Source organism: Emydura macquarii, unplaced genomic scaffold, assembly GCF_026122565.2.
Source record: "Emydura macquarii macquarii isolate MOO-44397 ecotype Brisbane River unplaced genomic scaffold, CSIRO-AGI_Emac_v2 contig_1551, whole genome shotgun sequence".
Classification (NCBI taxonomy): domain Eukaryota; kingdom Metazoa; phylum Chordata; order Testudines; family Chelidae; genus Emydura; species Emydura macquarii.
Window position 1 is genome coordinate 3,048,461 of NW_027131688.1, and position 21,289 is coordinate 3,069,749.

The window sequence follows — 21,289 nt, forward strand, 5'->3', positions numbered from 1 at the left end:
GACAAACTAAACTTCAGAACTCCATGGCCACATGCAAAAATGCGTATGAAATTGTGTGCCTGATTAGCACAAGCAATTATCACAATTGTGCACAATTTGGGTATTTACCTGTGCATATAACCAAAGAGATGTTTATATGGCAGATATGTGTATGTGCAAAGCCCAAATATTTTGTGCAATTGTGATAATTATCTAGGCAAATTAGGCATGCAATTTAATAAAAATTTTGCATGTGGTCCCAGTGAACCAGGAGAGAGAGAGGTTTCCCAGTGGCCTAGAATTTCACAGCTGAAACTCCATCTTTAATTCAATCCACAGCACTTCAGTGTTACAGCTCATATAGTGTGCACGATCATGCACCAAAGGAAGGCTGCACATTAACTAGTCTTGATAAAATGAGACCTGAACCAAACTTTCACCCAAACCTTAAACTCAGTTCAGCTGTGTGTGAGCCTCCACTGCCCGCTTGGTAAATTTCCAAACAAGCATTTCCATGCTTTTTCTCATGCTGCCCTTCAGGCCTAGCAGATGCTCCTTAGAAACATTCACAAAACTAATTATCCTCCTTCAAAACCCTCCATAAAACTCTCCTTTGCCATAAGACCCACACAAAAATTGATAACAGCTAGGCTGCTGCTCTGCTCAGACCACTTCCTATTACACTGAACAATATTGTCTCATTCTTTCCTTGTATCCCCTGTCGGTCTGTCTGTAACCATCTGTTGTCTTTTGTTTTATACTTTATATTGTAGGATCTTTGGGGCTGGGACTGTCTTCTTGCTCTGTGTCTGTACAGCACCTTGCACAATGGGGATCCAGTCCATGACTAGGGCTCTTAGGTGCTAAGGTAAAACAAACAATTAAAATAATAAGTAAAACCCTTTTTTGTAGTTCAAAGAGGTTTGGTTGGGGATCTTCAAATTGGCACATACTAATCACAGGTATAATTGAATCACCACAGTGGGTCTCCAGATTGGCACATACAAATCACAGATACATTGAATCACCAAGTCACTGGCTATACAATGTTGCTAGCGAATAAAAAAGGTCAGAATTTTAAATTATGGAAAAGGGAAAAAAAAGCCCAGGGACAATCAATATGAAAACAAACAATGACTCTAACTAAAAGTTAGGTCCTTAAAACATTACAGCTAAGCACTACCATGACCTGTGCCAGCTGGGATAGGAGTCCTATATAAAGATAGAAACAACTAGGTCATCCATTTATTTCAATCAAAAGTGACAGGAACTGACTTGGGACCAGATTTTAAAAGGTAGTTAGATACTTAACTCTTAGCTAGGTGCCTGAACACTTTTAAAAAGCAGGTCCTTGGTCTTAATAAGATGGAAGGCCTGGTGTCCTCTCAGTAGTGGAACATTCTTGCCCTCTTCCGTATATCTAATGGGTAATCTGTAAAATCCCAAAACAAACACGGCCACAACATTAGTCTCAGCTAATGAAAATGTTATCGCTTTTCTCACTCATTATTCAAGCAGAGAGTATCAGCATAAGGACTGTGCAGTGTCTTACCCCCACTGCAGCTCAGTGAGAGGCAGCCATTTGTATGGTGCACTCCCCTGTGGGAAAATGACTGGTTGGTTTGGGAGCGATTCCTCTCTTCTTCCACTCCCTCTCTAGCTACGTGGGGGAAGTTCCTCACACGGAGCATGTCGAAGGCCTTTACACCATCTAGGTAGACTGGTGTTGCATTGGCACTCTGCACAGAGGTGAATCTCATCCCAGCTCTGATATCCATCACCTCCAATTCAGATGTGTGTCCTCATTTCTTCCCATCACTTCATTTTGATGCCACTACCCTAATCTCTAACATTATATTCTAACTTCCTCCAGCCACTAGAGTGGACAAATAGCATTTGACACTCCTGCCAATGGCACCCCAGTAATCTGTCTCCAAAGAGGACTAACAGATAGCTGCCACTCTCCTCCTGAAGTCTACTGTTGTTTGTTGAACATCAGGGCGCTCCATGTGGCTCCAAGCCTGGGGATCAGCCTGGCACTGGAAAAATGTCACATCACTCGGAGGATGTTTCTTGTCATTTATATTTTGCATTTAAAGTCCTTAAGATTCTTTGGCTTTTTGTACATTCTCACAAGCACCTGTATTTCTGTCAGCTGTTGCAGACAGAGCCAAAATTTCAATTCAATTCATTTATTTAATGTAGCCAGAACTCTGATTATCTGAGCAATATTGAAAGGACATTGAATTTGTTCTGCAAAATTCATCTAATCCAGCTCTTAGGCCATTATCTATTACTGAAGAACCTTGGTCCTTGTGAAGCTCTGTACCTTCTAGGATTTACAACATTTTGATGGGAACAAACAATGGGTTAGGTGTCTTCCTTCTCTAATGCTTGTTTCAAATTGATCATATACAGTATAAAATACAGCATCTGCGCCAAACACTACTGAGACGGATATGGGTTCATTTTAAGGCTTGATCCATTGCCCATTGAAATTATTTAAACTTAAGTCAATTAAGTTTCAAGAAACCCCCAGGGCCACTGAGCCTCATCCCAAAACACAAATGTAACCTAGCAAATGTATTATGTAGTGTTTCAGTGACTGATTGCCATTTAACCAGGTAAGACAGAGGAAGCATTAATATCCCCGTTTTTCAGATAAGATACTGAGGCACAGAGTCAGTAACTTCTCCAGTGTCACACAAGAAGTCTCTGGTAGAGGTGGGAATTGAACGCATGTCTCCTGAGTCCCAGTCTAGTGCCTGAGGCACAAGAACATCCTTGTAGTGAAAGAAAAGCAATCTCCTTGGGGAAGAGCTATTCCTTCCTATATGTTTCTATTATAAGCAGGACTGATCAGACCAGCGTATGAGCAACGTGCCTAGCCATTTAATGGCATCATCATCAGCCAGGTGGCGCGCCGGTAGCCGGCCGTCAAATCAGTGGGCACTCGACAATGATATGCCACATAGTCCGAAGTTGATCACAAGTGCATCATGGGTCATTAGAAAAAGCCCATTTAAAGAGACTGGCTGCAGAGCTGCCCTGTCCTGTCTGAAAACAGTTGAGAGCTGAGCACAGGTACCTTGTCTGATCAAAACCTGGTGGACAGATGGTTGGGTGAGTGCCGAGAGAGTGATTAACGACTGTCGTTGTTGACCTCCCATTGCACCAAGCAGATTCCACCCTCATGTGCAATCTACTCCCCAACTGCCCCTGCAGCTCCAATTCTTGTCCCTTCCATACTCAGATCAGGCAGCTTCCTCTTCCTCACTGCTTGAGTGTCAGCAGGGGTGGAGGTGGGGTAGGGGCTGATCAGGAGAATGCACAAGATGGACCTGCTCTGGGTATAAATCAGGCTGTGTGATGAAGGAGACTTATCTGTAAGATCCCTCTGTTGTTGCAGAAATTGGAAGGCGTGTGGTGAATGAAGCAGGGGATTGCAGGAGAAAAGATGGCCTGATGGTTAAGGCAGCTGAATGCTGCCCTAGAGAATTGGATTTTACCCCTGCTTCTGCCAAAGTGTTCCTACGTGGTGCTGGGCAAGTCACTTACACCAAACTTTTCACTAATTATGCGTTACCATTTTCTGGGCGCCTGACTTGAGACCTTGGGATCTGCTTTGTGGAAGAGCTGAGCAGTCTTAGCTGCAACTGATGTCAATGGCGCTATGCTTTATAATGCTAGCCCTTTGAAAAATCAAGTTGGAGGTGTCCCAAATTGGGCACACAAAATCAGTGGATACTTTTGACCTCAGTTTTTCTGTGCCTTAGTTCCCCACCTGTAAAATGTAAATAAAAATATCCCCTCATGTCACAGGGATGCTGTGAAGATAAGTTAATTAATGATTGTGAAGCCTTCAGAATCACAGAAAAGCCCACAAGGAAATTTTTAATTCCGTCTTCAGAGCAGGGTACGAATAGTGTGCAATAAATAATTTTCTCCTTTCAAGCCAAGAAAATTAAATATAGCATTAGAAGTAGTCACTTGTTTTTTATTCTCAATAAACACATGACAAATGAATACCCATAAAAGATGGACAGGTTCTTTGTAAAGTTTTTGAGGCTTTTCCCACGTAACTATCAACATTGTACATGAATTTCCATAACTGCAGACTCAACAGAATAGGTAAAGCAAGTTAGGCCTACTTACATATCCATGTTTAATACTCTTTAGCAGGAAAGCAAATTAATCTTGTGTTAATCTTCCTTCATGACATAGGTATGAAAAAGGAAAAAGAGAAGCAAATCTGTTCACCAAATGCCTCAGAAGACAGAAGAGTTCAGAAATCTGACTAGGTAAGTTTCATCACCGTATGAGAAACAATTGGCTTCTTGATGTTATGACATCATTGCCAGCTAGAAGGCCTTTTTCTAGGTGGTACCTCTAACAATGACATCAGAGCATGGCTGACTTACTGTTATGACATGCACCTGTTTATATTCTGAAGATATCCAAGGGCAAACATGCCTGATCATCTTTGCACTACGTCACTAACTTGCATGCACTTCTCGCTCTAAATTCAGCCACTGAGACCATTAGAAATGAAGTTAACAATATTGTTAGCTTGAGATCTTGATGGGCCATAACATACATCCTACAGAGACTGTTGTCACAGCCATCCCAGGTGACAGACACTTTATAACTACAGGTAGATGGATTTCTTTTTTTTGTTAACTGTACCAACAAAGGCCCCGATTCAGAAGACATTTATACGTGTGCTGGACTTTACTCATACGAATAGTCCCATTGGAGTCAATGGCACTACCAATGTGAGTAATTACTCATGTGCAAGTGTTTAGGGGATTGAAGTCATATCTATGCCTTTGCTGTTTGGTCTCAAGTTACTGTTTAAGGTATTTATGCCCTTATGGCAAGTTGTCTTGATAACCCCAGTCTTCGTTTGGTGATGAAGTCTATGTATAAAAAATCACTTGGTTCTTGCGAGGGTTAAAATCCCAACTTTGCGTGTTGTGATACTCCCACTCCGGGTACTGAGATCCATTGCACAGCAGTTCCAAGCACTGGAACATCAAGGACGAAAGAGGGAATAATGATGAAAAACAGAAGTTTATGCTTCAATTGTGCTCCTCATAAACTACTGTAATAGGATTTGTGAATCCAATTACAACAGCAGTGTTGGAGCTGCATTTGGAGCCCTATATTCTTTGCATGATGCTATGTAGCCTGCATATGAAGGAAAGAAAATTGGGTGGGAAGATGATAGTTCTGTACCTTTGTAACAGTTTTAGAAAAACCCAGATAAGTACAATACACTACGGCCCAGTTCTTCTCTCATTGATGTCAGCCAGCGTAGGATGGGGGTCCTTCATTTAAAGATACTCAAAGTTCATTGACATTGCTTGAACTACCTCACATCATAGCTTTTAAATAAGAGGAGCTGCTTTGTTAACATAAGGGCAAAGCCTTCAGTGAATGAAGCCACAGATACCAATTCCAGTCAGAGATCATCCTGACTCACAAAATTCAGAACCAAACTGTCCCAAAGATTGAGCAGATCTGAATCTCATCTTCCAGTTCAGTTCCCGGTCTTGTTCTAGCTAAAATTGTAAATATAACTGAGCTGGCAAACTTCAAGACTCATACAGTGGAGATGAATCAAACATTATTGGACACAGTGGGTAAAATTCAGACCTGATACAAGAAGATGCAATCCCATGGACTTCAGAGTTGCACTTGCATAATATTTGGTCTGAATTCTGCCCAGTATATATATATATATATATATATATATATATATCACTGGTGCATTTATCCCTTCAACTTCTCTGACTGGTGAAGCAAGAATTCCACTAAAATGTGGAGCATTGTTCTGGCACTTTGTCCAGAGAGTTATGTCACTGTGGACATTAGAATGTGCTACTGATCCTGTTCACTTTCCACACATCCAGTTACATTCCCCTTCTCTAGAACTCCAAATACAACTGACCGCTGGAAATCTGGAGATAAAGCACATGCATGTGGGAACATAAACGTTACATGGGCAGCTCTCCAGAGCTCAAATTAGTGTCTTTCCTTTGCTATAGTCTGACAGCCAGCTCTACAGAGATCTCATGTAGATGTGCAGTGCACATGGAGAACATTGACTGGGGAATCTTAGGGTCTGGTTACAGTGCAATGTAAGTCCAGGGTTAGGAGAACTCGAGTTAGCAGCTAATTATTCTTTGTGGATGGTCTTTCAACTAATTGTGCACCCATTTTACCATAATTTCATCTAGATCACATCTCCCTAGTTTGCTTATGGGAATGTCATATGGGACTGTGTCAAAAGCCTCACTAAAATCAAGATCTATTACATCTACTGCTTTCCCCTCCCTTCCCTAGGCCAGTAACCCTGTCAAAGAGAACTATCAGGTTGGTTTGGCATGATTTGTTCTTGACAAATCCATGCTGGTTATTTCTTATAACGCTGTTATCCTCTAGGGGCTTACAAACTGATTGTTTAATTTGTTCCAGTATCTGTCCAGCTACTGAGATCAGGCTCCTCTTCCCAGTCCTGCCCTATGCAGGTTCTTTGCTCCCTGTAAGTTCCTCCCCAGTGTATTCCTCCCCTCCCCCAGTACTCTTCCCTGCCCTCATCCCCAGGGTGCCTCCCTCCTGGCCCCCCACCCTTGACTGTACACAGCAGGAGGAGGATGGATGGACCCAGGAGCAGACAGCAGCACCAAAGTCTCCCCGGGACACAGGGCCCCCTCAAGCGGAGAAGGTGGTAGCCCTGCTGCACTTTGTTCTCCTTCCACCATAGCCTCAGCTACATTTGTTAGGGTGTGTTCCTTAGGGTGTTCTCGTGGGCCTCTCAGCTGTGGGACCCAGCTACGTCTCTTCACCTGTGGGGGCCTGTATTCCCATCCGAGCCCCGATGGTGAGAGGGGTTTGGCAGGTGAAGGAGCGAGAGGGAAGCTGCGAACAACACCTGCACATAGCTGGTTAGCTGACAGCCCGGCTCCCGTCTAGCCTGCCTCCTCCCTGGTTTGACATCGGAACCACAGTGGATGAAGCGAGGATGCTGCAGCAGATTTGGGTTCCCCTATTCCCTGGGAGGGTCATTTGCATCTCCCTGCTCCCCAGGGGGTTCTTTAAGTTAAATAAATAAATAAATAAATAGGACACAGAGGCCAAAAATTTCAAATAAAAAAGCCTAAAACCAGCTCCTAAGTCCATATTTAAGCATCTCAATAAGTGGCTTGAGCACCAAGCAGCTCCCACTGGCCTTTCTGAACTGAAAGCTGCGGTGTCTGAGAATCTGAGTTGGGACGTTTGCAAGGACAGAGCCACATTTTATTTTGTATAAATTCTGAACTGTAATAATCATATCACCGCCTGCTAATTAAAGAGCGGCTGCTTCCTGAAAAGCAAGAGAAAGATATTATCGATAAATATTTCAGTAAGAGTCAGCTCCCAGCGATGAAAACAGCCCAGGTTTACAACATTTGGGAAATAAAAATTTCCCTGGATCTGTGCGTAGCTTCTCCTCCACAGTTAGAATGACATTCACAACATTAAAGACTCTTCTACCCGCCGAAATAAACTTATCTCAAGACGAACTTTCTATAACCCAAAAAGCCCAGCACTCCAAGAAATCAACTAGGGACTTCGCTATTGCCAATCTATTTCACATGGAAAGTGCTCAGAAACTGATAGATGGCAGTACAAAACCAAAAGAAAGATAAGATTAGATAAAATAAAATAAGATAAGATAAACATAAACTATAGGAAATGTAGGTCGGGAACATTTCCATAGTGGCAAGGAGATATAGCTAGCTTAGCTATTTATAAGGCACTCATTATTATGATATGTAAGTGCCAATGGACTGCATAATCTAGGGGGACTTTTCCATCTCTGACTTCTTATTCAAGAGAGAATTTATATAAATACATTCATTCAAAACTTCACTGCAGATACCAGCTTTTAAACGTGGGCTCATTAGTAAAGAACCCCAAAATCCCGCATTTGGACCCTCAGTTCAGCACTCTGGCATATATCCATGTACATCTTCTCCACCAACATGCTGGGTTGAGTGACTAAATGCAGGATTCAGTCATCCTGTCAAGTCACACCCATTTAAAAACTGGGCCCATATAATGAAAGCCAGCCTGCCATTGTTCTGTGGAAGACATATTCATTTTGAACAGATTTCAGGATGACAAATCAAGCACAGCAATTTTGTTTAAGACCAGCTGTGATAAGATAAAAATAACATAGCACAGCAGAAGATCTGATGTCATAGCCTGCTAGTCAGAAATCAGGTTATTGCTATAGATCTTGGTGTAGAATAGTGGCAATTACTTATCAGGACCCAGATCCTGCAAATAAGTATGGGAATAATTCACCTGAACAAAATTATGCACATTCCTCAAGGTTTGTAGGGTCAGGGCCTATAGCCTGATCTACCACGAGAGTTCTGGTTGGACATGAGAAAGGCCAGGCAATGCCTAGGCTCCCAGTGGTAAATTCTGACTGCACAGATCAGACTGATGGCACCTCTGCTTACAGGAATTACACTTGAGAAGTTTCTATCAATGGTGGAGAGGTCATTCTCCGTTTGGTGTTGAGATTTGCACATATTCATTTTCATAACAGTAAGCATCTCTCATGAGGTTTCTTTGTTGTAACTGTCATCCTCCCATAACTCATCCCCTACCCTGCATTACTCCTCGCACACCGAGTGCAGGTAGCCATTTGCTCCCAGGCAGAAAGAACCTGACACCCATCTGGAGGTGTATTCCAGACAGGGCTAAGTGGGACACAGGCAGATTGCTCTAAGGTTCTACTACCCTCACCTCAGCTCCCTGGACTTGTTCAGCGACCTCTTACAACGTGGCCTTCTCTTACGTGGTACTTCAGGGAGTGCTGCCAACTTTTGTGTCTTTATCGCAGGTTTTGCTATATTTGGTGCTTTCTTAAAGACCCAGCTCCCGGAGGTAAATCTTAACTTCATTATAAATAAACGTAATTTTTAGCCGTCCTGGCTGCGGAGAAAACTCTAGAGTCTCGTTATTTTCAAGTCAATCTGAAGATTTGGGGGTTGGATTGACTCATGATGTTTTGGATGCCTGAGATCGGCAATACTGAGTTATTGGACAGGTGGTGTCTGGCAGTGGTAAGAACTGAATTGCTACTTTTCTCATGATTCTGTGATTATCCTCAGCATTCTGAAAGGTTATAGAGGTGGCAGCAGATGGCTTCTTACTTTTTTCAGAGACGCTGCAGCATCAGAGAGAGCTGCACCGAATTGATGCTGTGTTCAGGGCCCTCTATCCACAGGCCAAGGAGCAGAGGAGGCAGCTATGCTCTGCAATCAGGAGCCTGGCTGCTTGTGTGGCCTCCCGAAACTTAGTTCTTCCATCTGGCGTGCTGTCCTTCAGGTGTCACAGGCCAAGGAGCCCTTACCCCAAGAGCTAGCATTGCCAATCCAGCCTGCCTCATTTCCTACCCAAGGAAAGGGGCTGAGGCAACCCCACCATGACTGGGCTACTGAGACAGTACCGTAGTGCCAAATTCTCCAATCCAGCCTGTCTCTTTGCCCGGTCGGGGTCAGGGGGCTGAGGTCATACCAACCCACCTGGGATGAGAGGAAGCATCTGCATCTGAGACGGCCGAGCTCCCCAACAAGGCACTCGATATGGGAGATGGAGCAGGGCTCCTGACTGAGCCACAGAGCATGTGATGTTACCGCAGCCTCAGCCTTGTCCAGACACTGAGAAAGACGCCTGATTACATTCCTGGCTGCACCCAACAGAGCTGGCCAAGTATTGTCCACTGTAAGGCTGGGCTCCCCGGCTACATCTCCCTTAATGCACCAAGGCAAGCAACTCCCAGGATGTACCAACTCCCTTCTTCAAAAGGGGAGATGGTGGTGAATCATGGGAGATGTAGCCCGACCAATGAACTGGCCAATAGAGGAGAAAGAATAGGAGCTTCAGGTACCCAAACTACAATTCTAGTAGGGCTCCAGTACTGTAGCATTTCCATTATTGCCATCTCTCATGATTTGATCATGACTCTAGAGATTTTGGGGGGATTTTTTACCTGTCTCATACAAATACGATGAAAGACACCAACTCAGAAGTGTTCCCTCTTTCAATATGGCCATCATCTCTCATTACTGTTAGTGGGGCTGAAGCCAGGACCATGGACACTATTTCCCTACAGTCTACCTTAATAAAGATGGCTGCCACCCCCCAGAAGGGAGAGAATCAAGACAGTAGTAGGGAATGGATAGCAGTTCCCCTAACTTAGGGGTGAGAAGAGAGAGTCGACATTGGAGCAGCCAAGGAGAGGTGTACCTTTCTGTGTGCATTAAACACTGACTTTTCAACCTGAAATTATCACACATGCATTGTCAGAGGAGCAACGACGGACTAAAAAACATGATTTGATGGTTTCTTAAATCTCATGATTTTGGGGACCAATCTCATGATTTTTGATCTCTGGAGGTTGCACCTTACCACACACACTAAGCAAGCATGGTGGCAGAGGAGCAATATCCCCATATGAGAGTCCTCGGCATAAAAGTGCCCTTGCTCAAAACTATACTCTGGGATCTTTAACACGAAAGGAGTAAAAACACCTCATAATCCACAGTGTCAAGAGAAGCTGATAGACTTAATAATACCAACAGTGACATTTGCTGTTTATCCATCACCAGGAGAAGATGGATACAACCAGCAAAAGAGTCCAGATTGTCAGCTGGAGTAAGCCAGCTTTGCTCCTTTAAAATCAATGATGCTGTGCCAGTTTACACCAGCTAAGAATCTGGCCTAACAAATGCAGTGTTGGGTCTGTGCCCAGGTTGGAGCAGAGGATACATGGCTGGAAAGCCTGGACAAGAATGGAGAAATAAGAAAATGCAGTCCTGGATGTTCTATTTTACCTTGTGGTTTTTTCATTCAAGCATCACTAGACCCTCCTTTTCTGTCACTCTTTGTACTTCAGACACAAACAGTTAAGATACCAGTATCAGTTTATCTCACCTAACATTGGCATTACTTCCGTCACATCCAAGAATTGCTGCACTAATTATTATTATATCGTTATTATATGGTAAAATTAATGAAGGGTCACAGCACCTGAGCTCTTCTATAGACATCTTTGTATGATTTAAAATCTAAAAATATTTTAGTCTTGTTATTGTCATGGTTAATATTTTAAGCAAGAAAGAAAAGATAATAGACCCCCATGGAGTGATTTTTGCTGTTAGACTGAGACTCCTTAAAATCACATTTCATTTTTTTTTAAAGTGTTTTGGATTTTATTGGATATTTGTAAGAACTGGTCAATGAGTTTTTAATTTGTCCCCTTCTGTGGAGGATCCCACAAAGCACCCAGATGTGTCACAGCTCTCACCTTATGAATCTGGCTCCGTAACTCAAGGTGTAAGGCTGCATTCGTTCAGTTCTGGAGGTTCCCTCCGTTGAATTCCTAGTGTGCTGTCCAACAGGGTGGTCATCACAATGGTGGACCTTACCTATGAAAAGCAGTTCCTAGGGGAGGACAAAAGAAAATCAGCAGGACAAACTTCAATGTCTTCTCTCTGCTAAGTTGAATAAACTGTTAATTTTTTATAACCCTTCCTTGCCTGTATAAGGGTCTGTGGGCTATTTGGAACGAACACCTAGGCACTCCATCCTTCTGCCCCTCCTCGCCCTGTGCCCTCAGCTGCCTTTCTTCACACCTACCCCATTCCCGCAGTGTGCCTTATTATCTTTGATCACCTCAACATCAGAATTTCTCCCCTGACTTTAATACAATGAGTATAAGGGGTTTCGAGCAGGGACTGGAGAATGCAGGGAGCCACTGCAGTCTCCTGAAACACAGCCCTACTTCCCCTTACGTCGGACTTGTCTGGCACTGATGGCAGCAGAGCCACCTCCTGCAGCAGAGTCCCCTGGACAGACAGAAGCCTCCACTGGCCATCTCTAGCTGCATTCAGCCCACTTTGCATCATGCAAGTGGCACAAACTGGCCTGAGTGGACCTGCAAATCCAGCCCTTCCAAGCCGTACCCTAACAAACAGACAATAATGCCAACAATAAAAGATAAAACTCCCTTCACCCACAGATCAGGGCGAGGGAAGTGTTTTTTCTCCATTGCTCTATTTTAAGCGACACTGACTGATCAACTCCTTGTTGGACATTTTGGGTCTTCTGAGAACCTAGGTTAGCATCCGAGCCTGAGCTCGTCAGTCACCAGTGAGGGCCAGCAAGCCCCAAATATCTACAGCTGTGCTGATCTTTAGCCTTTCAAAACATTAAATAGCCATAACTATTGCTTTCCGACTGCTGGTTACATTTTGTCCACATAACTAGCAGTTCAATTAACACAAAAATCCTTCATCTTATGCATGCAAATTCTACTGTCCCTCACTTCTCCCTTTGCCTCTGCAGAGAGCAGACCTATTGTGACGCTGGCTGGATTAGGGGGGGCCTGGAGGTGTATTCAGGAGCTCTGATTACTCCTTCCTACAATAATCTCGCGTTGGGAGTGTGTCACTGGCTGGATTGGGGGCAGCATTTATTATATTATTTAACATCAATATGTCAAAATCATAATAATTCATGCGAGATATGCCGTATCCGGTACTGTTAGAAAGGCTGTAATGTGCTAAGTAAGATGATGATGTTTCTGTACATGTGTTGTATGTGTAATGGAAGTTATGGATATATTTGATATATCTGTATTTCAAATTGTTCTGTGTCTGGGCGACACCCCAGACAGGATGGCTGCAGCACTAGCCTGCTTAATGGCCATTAAGAAATTCACAAGTACGGGAGTCCAGGGGGTGAAACCAGGGATATACCTGATGAGTCACCAGCACTTACTCATGTGACTCTGGACTCCATCTTATTCCTGTAAATTTCCACAAGCAGCATGGCCAAGGCCAAAGGATATTAAAGGCAGCTGCACCACATCCATTTTGTCTTCAGTCTTCACTTACCTCTGAATCAACTCATCTACAACTGAACTGAACTGAAGCTGTGAAACAAAGGACTGAGACCTATCCATACTGGATGTATACCAAAGGGACTGTAAAAGCCTGCAAACTCCACAATTCTACTAGAAACCTGATATATATGGACTTTCAAATCAACTGTATGTGTCTGATTGCTTTAATCCTTTAACTTTTCTCTTATAGTTTGTTTCTTTCTTTTTATAATAAACCTTCAGTTTTAGTTACTAAAGGATTGGCTGGCAGTGTGGTATTTTGGGTAAGATCCAAACTTATATTGATCTGGTACTGTGGCTGACCCTTTGGGGTCAGGGGGAACCTTTTTGGTAAAGAGCATAGTGTTTTAAATAACTGGTCTCTTTACTGGACCTAGTGGCTGATTGGGAGCCGGAGACTGAAATGCAGTAAAGGGGGCTGTGTATATTTTTATTTTGGCTTCTTGATACCCAGTTTGGTTGAATCAGAAGCACTGTTTGTGGCTGGTTGGGAAGTCTGACTTCAGTGTCACCCACCAGTGCTGGGAGAATCTGCTCTCCTTTTGCAGCCTGCCCTGACCTTGGCATTTTCAGGTGGCTACCCTAGGCACGGATGGGTCACACCTATTTTATCAAAAATACTGTTAATTTTTTTGCTTATTTTTCTCTCATTTTTATTGGAAGTGGTTTGCTTTGGCAGCATTTTCATAGCCATCTTTGGTCCATTTTTCACTAATTCTCTGTTAAATTCACTAGGCAGGATTAAAAATTAAACAAAGCATTTTTGGGATAGTGTATAGCTGAAAATGCAATATTTTTCCTCCATAAGATGCGGGGGGAGCAGGGGAGGGGGGCAGTTTATATAAGGTAAAGTACCATGTAAAATAACCAGCAGCCATTTCACAGCAAGCAAAAAGGGGGAAAGGTACCAAGGGCTATGAAGGAACTCCCCTAGTTTCTATAGCAATCAGTCTGAATTAATACCTTATCACAAAATTGATTATCAAAATCAGGGAGATACAAATCTACAAACACAAAAGCCAAAGCACCAGTAGAGAAGTAAAAACCCAGGCATGCGGCATTTACATTCCACAGAGAACTGTGAGGCAGCAAATTCTGATTACAAGCAGGTACAGTGTCAGTAAATACCTGCGCACAAGTAGATGCTATCTCCTCTGTAGAAGAGACATAACATGTGTTCCACATACATGACAGAAAATGTTGCACATATTTTACAGGTTACTGCATGCACATGTGTGGACAATGATATTCTTAATAAACGACAACATAAATATTTGTGTATGTGTGTTTATACAAGTGCCTAGCACAATGGGAGACCATGGACAGGGCTCATAGGTGCCACCATAAAAAAATAAACAACAACATGTGAAATCCAAAGAAATGTTGACTCTGAAGCGTCATCACACAGACTTCCCATAGGCCAGGGTAGGTTGTTTACTGGACACAAGGCTATGCTGTACCACATCCGTCTCAAATAAAACACCTGTTGGACACATATATGAATGGGGCCTCTTCCAGATTAATTCATATACGAATCCAAATTTGATGGGCTGAATTGTCAGGTTAGCTATGGACAGTTTGGGCGACCTCCAAGCCCAAGGGCTGGACCCAAGAACCCGTGGATCCTGCCTTAATCCCTCTAATCCTTTATTTAGACAGATACATATTAGTATTTATGAAATAAGATACCTGCATCATTATTGTCAAGGCTCATGTCCTACACAGTGCCCTGGGCCTAAACTAGATGTCATTAAAGGAAGTTTTGAATCAAATTGATAAATTAAACAGTAGTAAGTCACCAGGACCAGATGGGATCCACCCAAGAGTTCTGAAGGAACTCAAATGTGAAATTGCAGAACTACTAACCGTGGTATGTAACCTATCATTTAATCATCTTCTGTATGAGATGACTGTAGGATAAGTAATGTGATGCCAATTTTTATAAAAGGCTCCAGAGGCGATCCTGGCAATTACAGGCTGAAAGGCCTAATTTCAGTACCAGGCAAATTGGCTGATACTATAGTAAAGAACAGAATTATCAGACACATAGATGAATACCATTTGTTGGGGAAGAGTCAACATGGCTTCTGTAAAGGGAAATTATTCTTCACCAATCTACTAGAATTCTCTGAGGGGGTCAACAAGCATGTGGACAAGGGTGATCCCGTGTATATAGTGTACTTAGATGTTCAGAAAGCCTTTAACAAAGTCCCTCACCAAAGGCTCTTAAAGCAAAGTAAGCTGTCATGGGATGAGAGGCAAGGTCCTCGCCTGGACCAGTAGCTGGTTAAAAGATAGGAAACAAAGGGATTCTATGGAATAAATGGGCAATTTTCAGAAAGGAGAACGGCAAATAGTGGTGTCCCCCAGAGGGTCTGTGCTGGAACCAGGACTGTTCAACATATTAATAAATGATCTGGAAAAAGGAGTAAACAGTGAGGTGGCAAAATCTGCGGATGATACAAAATTAATCAAGATTGTTAAGTCCAAAGCAGACTGCAAAGAGTTACAAAGGGATCTCACAAAACTGGGCAACAAAATGGCAGATGAAATTCAATGTTGATAAATGCAAAGCAATGCACATTGGAAAACATAATCCCAACTATACATATAAAATGATGGGGTTTAAATTAGCTGTTACCACTCAAGAAAGATCTTGGAGTCATTGTGGATAGTTCTCTGAAAACATCCACTCAATGTGCAGCAGCAGTCTAAAAAGCTAAGAGAATGTTGGGAATCATTAGGAAACAGCGAGATAGTAAGACAGAAAATATCATATTGCATCTTTATAAATCCATGGTACGCCCACATCTTGTATACTGCATGCAGACCTGGTCACCACATCTCTAAAAAGATATATTGGATTTGGAAAAGATACAGAAAAAGGCAACAAAAATGATTAGGTGTGTGGAAAAGATTCCATATGAAGACAGATTAATAAAACTGGGACTTTTCAGCTTGGAAAAGAGATGAAAAAGGGGGGGATATGATAGAGGTCTATAAAATCATGACTGGTGTGGAGAAAGTAAATAAGGAAGTGTAATTTATTCCTTCTCATAACACAAGAACTACAGGTCACCAAATGAAATTAATAGGCAGCAGGTTTAAAACAAAGAAAAGGAAGTATTTCTTCATACAATGCAGTCAACCTGTGGAACTTCTTGCCAGAGGATGTTGTGAAGGCCAAGACTATAACAGGGTTCAAAAAAGAAATAGATAAGTTCCTGGAGGACATGTCCATTAATGGCTATTAGCCAAGATAGGCAGGGATTGCTGTTTGCCAGAGGCTGGGAATGGGCGACAGAGGATGGATCACTGGAGGATTGCCTGTTCCGTTCATTCCCTCTGAAGCTCCTGGTAGATAGGAGGAAGACAGGAGAACTCCAAGAGGTAGACTGCTGGAAGACAGGATGCTGGGTTAGATGGACCATTGGTCTGACCCAGTATGGCTGTTCTTATGTTCGTATGTAAATGATGCTACGAGGACACCCGAGTTGTCCGGTACAGATCCCAGATTCATGCAGGAGTGCCCTTAGCATAGTACAGTCAGGATAGTGCCCATAGAAGTCCATGTAATTGTACTGCATTTACGGTAGGATGCTTCCAGATTTTGATACAGTACTTTTGTTTTGGGGTGTGGGGGAATTTGGGATTTGGTTGTTTGTGGGGGAGGAGGGTTGTACTGAAAACATATCATTGCCTTGTAGAAGTAGCCAGAGGGAGGTGGGAGGTTTGAACACTTGGGTGAATAACTCTCAGGGCTTTTGACCCGCACAAAAATACGGGAGATGTGATGGGTTCTGGTCTGAAGGAGGCACCTGAGGCTTTTCATTCCAGGGAGAGATGCTACATTCTTTCCAAGGCACTTTGAGACAAAGGTGACTTCAAATGAGGAAGGGTATTTGAACTGGGATTCTTAGCTCCTTCGGCTTCTCCATTCACTTGCAGACAGTAAGAGCTGACAGTGACGTTTATTTTTTGCTTCATTTCATTAATTGCTTTAAATTTCAGCCAGCAAGGCATAAACAGGATCACTGCTGCTCTCCTATTCATATCTTTTGTACTGTCCTGGGGAGCAGTGGAAAAGGTGGGAAAACATATAGCAGGGATCTGGCCGTTTTACAAGACGTCATTCACCACCTCCCATCCCAACCTGCCACACAGAGAGCACTCTGTTTCCTGTTTCCAGATGCAGAGAGGATGACGACCTGCCCACCCAATTCACTTAGGATGACTGAGTTATTTCTGGATTCTGCTAATCCAACTTCTGCCATGTAAATCTTGGTGTTCATCTCCCCCTTGCTGGGCAGTGCAGAGATAAGACATGTTGCTCGGCCCAGGACAGCAGAATTTATTTCTGGGTTACAGCTGATTGTATTCGCCCCAGTTATTACAAAAACTGTGTCAGACACATTGACTGTCATGACCAGAACAGGCCTGTTATCCCTGGAATGAGCAATGCTCTGACATCTCAATGCATCATTGTGTTGCAGCGGATGGGTACTTACCCTTTCTGGTTCCCATTCCCAGAGCTGAATTGGGAAGATCCCTTAAAAAAAAATTGGATTCTCTTCATTCACTGCTTGTGGGAACAGAGTATATACAACTGGAGCTTGACCTCTGCCCAGGGGTGAGATGTGGAGTAGGTACCTGGAATTAATAGAGAAGTGTCATATGAGCTCTGGATCAGTGAAGAATCCCTGTGTATGGATTTTTGTTTCTGTGACACCATTTGTCTTCCATTATGACCATCTTTATTTTCTGTTAACATTCTTCTGAGATGAGACCTTGTTCATGATAGGCTTCATATTCAGCCCAGCCCTAGGATGGACTTCCCTAGCTCCATGTGTCTGCATTTGTCCTGAATCCAAGATACTCTAGGAATCACACCTCTGTGTGTGTGTGTTTGCTTAAGCTTTCTCTCTATACACAAACCTGGTCAGAAAACTTGTCTGGAAAGAAAGAAAGAAAGAAAATAACTTTCTTCATCCCTAAAACCAATATTATTGCTACCATAATCCTGGGGAGAGACTTTGGAAGTACGTGTAAGATCAAATGGAAATGACTGGAGCTGGGAAAAGCTAAAAAGGCTGCTACCATCTGTAAAATATTAGAATTGCCTGAGGATAGTCAAATGTAAATGTTTAGAAGACAAGCCTCCTGCAGGAATTTATTTAGAGGTTTCAGCAGGGTCCTGCTTTGTTTGTCCCCAATTCTCTGAGGCTAGAAATAGGATGGGGAGCAGCCTGCAATGCTCCAGTCTGAAGTAGATGATAGATTATTTCATTTATGGCGTCGCCTTTCCATGTGTTGCTGAGACTGGGAATAGAACAAAGATGGGTCTGTAATTCTTGCACAGCTCCATGGAGTACACCTCAGGACAATGTATCATGACCTAATTTGATCAAAGCCCCAGGCAACCCTTTTGTTCTCAGATTGAAAGAGCCTAGCCCAACTGGGGGTCTACCTCCAGGCAGGTCTGGCTGGGAGACGTGCAGACAGCTCTGAGGCAAAGAGGGAAGCTACTAACCCTGTGTAACGGCCGGGAGGCATGGCCTCCCTCGGAGACTGACAGTGAGGGAGGGACAACCCCCCTCTGGGCGGCAAAACCCGGAAGTCCACCCCCACCTGGCTGGAAGCAGAGGGGCGGGACAGGAAGGGGAAGTATAAAGGGCCGGCCTTCCAGCTCAGTTGGGAGAGAGTGGCCGAGGGAGAAGGACATCTCCCTGTTGGCGTTGGGGCCTGAGCTTGACCATTACCCTGAGGAGGGGCTGTCAACGGCTGCCAACGGCTGGAGCTCCGAGGACTTGCCGGAGCCCTGCCAACCAGAGGAGATCCCTGGGCCCTGTGACCCGGAGGAGCTGCCCTCCGCCGGTGACCTCAAGGAGCAGCCAGACCTGCTGCCAGTTGACGACGTGGAGCCTGCCCCTAGGCGAGTGCCCCGAAGAGACTGAGGGTGACTCCGGGAGCCAGGTACTCCAGGGGACGGGGGGAGCCCGGGGGAGCCAGACGGCAGCCCGGCTGTGTTGTGGCCTGCAGTCGAGCCCGCGCGGTTCAGCTGGAGCCCCGCCGACTCAGTGGCAGGACACCCCCTCACGGCCAGGGCCCTGGGCCGGGACGCCATGGAGGTGGGGGGCCTGCGTTCCCCTCCCACCCCGACCCCTGCCTGTGGGCCTGGGCTTAGCCTCTTTGCTCGCCCTGCCTCGGGCTAGAGACGATTTACTTTGCTGGCCCCGCCCGGCCTGAGGCTCACCCTGTCTTGGGCTAGAGACGATTTACTTGGCCTGCCCGGCCCCGACTGCTGGATCGCCCCACCTGAGGGTTGGGGCCCAGGGCTGTGGGATTTCCCAGCTAGGCCGAAGAGGCCCAAAACTGCTAATTTCGCCCCCCCACCCCCAGCTTAAGCCTCCCTGCAGGACATAGCGGCCGAGAGGTGAGGCCTCCCTCAGAGACTGACAGCGAGGGAGGGCCGCCCCGCCCCGCCCATGCGAGGGAACGTTTACACCCTGCACTTTGCCGCTTCAGCCTGCACCCATGGTAACAGATCTATAAACCTGAGCACAATGAATAAACTGATTCCCCTGCCCTGATGCTACCCCTGACGCAGGTAGTTGGTGCAGGATCATAGTTCCCCTTACGCCATTGTGGCATTGTGCTAACTGCGCCACAGTTCGACCCACAGAAATGAAATGTAAAAAGGGAGAAAGAGAGAGATTGTCAATATGTTTTAGAAAGTTCGGAGTCTTGTGTGTGCAGAATGGGTAGGAGCTTCCTGCTGAGAACATCCTAAATTAAAAGAAAAGAAGGAAAAAGGTTCAGAAGATAGCTAAGCTTTACTCTCTTTCTCAGCACAGGTCAGGCCAGTGGCATAGATTAAAGATAAAGTCACAAAAGAGATTCTTTTTTTTAAAAAAAAATCACTTTAACATACTTTATTCTTGACATAAAAGTAGAAAAAAATATTTTAAAAGACAAAACTTCTTGAAAGAAAAATGTTCTGCAATGCAGTAACCTTCCTATAGCACGTTCTCGTAGCCAGTGAAATTCATTTGATATAAGGACATTCCTAAAGTGGCAGATGTCTGCTCAGGCTTAAGGGGGGGGGGGGGGGGCGGTCTTTTTGACTTTCTATGAGTTTTCTGAGTCAAAGCCATCTTTCCATTTAATCAATCAGTTTTTTGAATTGCATTTTCTCACTATGTGGTAGGTAGGATAAAACAAAGGGCTCCTACAACACAGCGTCCACCCTTTCCTCCCCATCTCCACACCCCAATTTGAATTTCAAATTCTTTGGATCCAAATGTTAAAAATAAAATAATAATAATAATAATAATTAATAATAGTAATAATATGCAGACATTTAGCTGTGCAATTCATTCTGCTGCATGCGACAATGGCTAACTGCACACAAAGATCTATTTGTCCATGCAAACATGCTTAGACATCAGCTCTACTTTGCAAGCATTTGGGTCATTATCCTGCTTCCATTGAAGTCGATGGAAAATCTCCAGGCCCTTATCCCATCAGCACACACGTACTGTGTCTCTTCACATGCCTAATCCCAAAAGTGGAACCTACATTATGTGATTAAAGCGTTAACTGGAACCGTCTCTCGTCAGCGTAAAGCATCTTCACCAGAAGCACTATAGCGGTACAGCTGCATCAGTCCTGCTGCACCGCTGCAGCGCTTCTAGTGTAGATATAGCCTAAGAAAGAAGCCCCTTAGGCTTTATGAAATACTAGCAGAGAATCTGACAAATAGGCAGCACTTCTTATTATTTATTATTTGTATTAAGGTACCTTCTAGCAATCCCAGTCACAGAGTAGGACACCATTACACTACACACTGTACAAACAGAGAACTAAAAGACGGCCCCTGCCCCAAAAAGCTTACAATATGATTGTAAGAATGCATGGGTCCAGTGGCCAAGTGCTCAGAGAGCAATTCAGTGGAACACAATGAAACATAAAACCGAGCAATTTCAAAATGAAAACAGAATTGTATTATCAAAAAAAAAAAAAAAGAAAGTACTGTGCCCAAGCATAAGATTACACATTAACGCTCCTTCCAACTTCAACCCACTCTTCCCCAAATGTCTGTAAATAAACACAGACTTTTTGGAAAATAGAAAGGAGCATAAACTCCGGCAAGTCAAGTGTAACAGTATAAGTAGGAAGACCAAAAAAGAATGTGAAGAGCAAGTAGCAACAATTTCAAACTAACAGCAAAAGAATTTTTAAGGTCATCAGAAGCAGGAAGCGGGACAAACAATCGGTGGGGCCACTGAATGATTGAGATGCTAAAGGAGCACTCAAGGAATACAAGGCCATTGCAGAGAT

At 43.9% G+C, this 21,289-nt stretch overlaps 1 long non-coding RNA gene across 1 annotated transcript in view; it reads right to left on the reverse strand.

The window, feature by feature from the left end:
- Window positions 1–1,218: 1,218 nt before the first annotated feature.
- Window positions 1,219–21,289, reverse strand: part of LOC137157689 (uncharacterized) — a 48,299-nt gene continuing 28,228 nt past the window's right edge. Inside the window, exons 2-3 of the long non-coding RNA XR_010921186.1 lie at window positions 11,351–11,487; window positions 1,219–1,411 (exon numbers count right to left, since the gene is read on the reverse strand). This is a non-coding gene — a long non-coding RNA (uncharacterized lncRNA). The remainder of the gene's footprint in view (window positions 1,412–11,350; window positions 11,488–21,289) is intronic.